The following is an 840-nucleotide window of genomic DNA, read 5'->3' as shown; positions in this document are numbered from 1 at the left end:
TCTTGTTGAAGATGATCCTGAACCTGAAAGGACTCTTAAGAGGAAACTAAGAGAAGTTAAAGCACAACCCTCTGGAGAGGACCTGACAGAAATTTTCGAAAAAGAAGGAGACATGGCTGAACCCAATAACAATGGTGGAGATGCAAGGAAGATGCTTGGTGACTTTATTGCACCCTCTTCTAACTTCTATGGAAGAAGCATATCAATTCCTGCCATTGGAGCAAACAACTTTGAGCTTAAGCCTCAATTAGTTTCTCTAATGCAACAGAATTGCAAGTTTCATGGACTTCCATTGGAAGATCCCCATCAGTTCTTAGCTGAATTCTTGCAAATCTGTGACACTGTCAAGACCAATGGAGTTGATCTCGAGGTCTACAGGCTTATGCTTTTCCCTTTTGCTGTAAGAGACAGAGCTAGAACATGGTTGGATTCACAACCCAAGGAAAGCCTGAACTCTTGGGAAAAGCTGGTTAGTGCTTTCCTGGCCAAATTCTTTCCACCTCAAAAAATGAGCAAGCTTAGAGTGAAAATCCAAACCTTCAGACAGAAGGAAGGTGAGTCCCTCTATGAAGCTTGGGAAAGATATAAGCAATTGATCAAAAGGTGTCCTACTAACATGCTTCCAGAATGGAGCATCATATGTATATTCCATGATTGTCTGTCTGAGTTGTCAAAAATGTCAACGGACCATTCTGCAGGAGGATCTCTTCATCTGAAAACCCCTGCAGAAGCTTAAGAACTCATTGAAATGGTTACAAATAACCAGTTCACGTACACCTATGAGAGGAGTCCTGTGAACAATGGGACGCCTCAGAAGAAGGGAGTTCTTGAAATTGATAC

General features: G+C 41.9%; 1 non-coding gene across 1 annotated transcript; it reads right to left on the bottom strand.

Annotated features, from left to right (window-relative positions):
* Positions 1-514: 514 nt before the first annotated feature.
* On the bottom strand, positions 515-622 carry LOC112745619 (small nucleolar RNA R71). Its single transcript, XR_003173537.1, has one exon. It is a non-coding gene; the product is annotated as a small nucleolar RNA R71 (small nucleolar RNA).
* Positions 623-840: the final 218 nt, after the last annotated feature.

The sequence above is a fragment of the Arachis hypogaea genome, chromosome 14 (assembly GCF_003086295.3).
Source record: "Arachis hypogaea cultivar Tifrunner chromosome 14, arahy.Tifrunner.gnm2.J5K5, whole genome shotgun sequence".
Lineage (NCBI taxonomy): Eukaryota > Viridiplantae > Streptophyta > Magnoliopsida > Fabales > Fabaceae > Arachis > Arachis hypogaea.
This window is presented reverse-complemented; position numbering and strand designations above follow the sequence as displayed.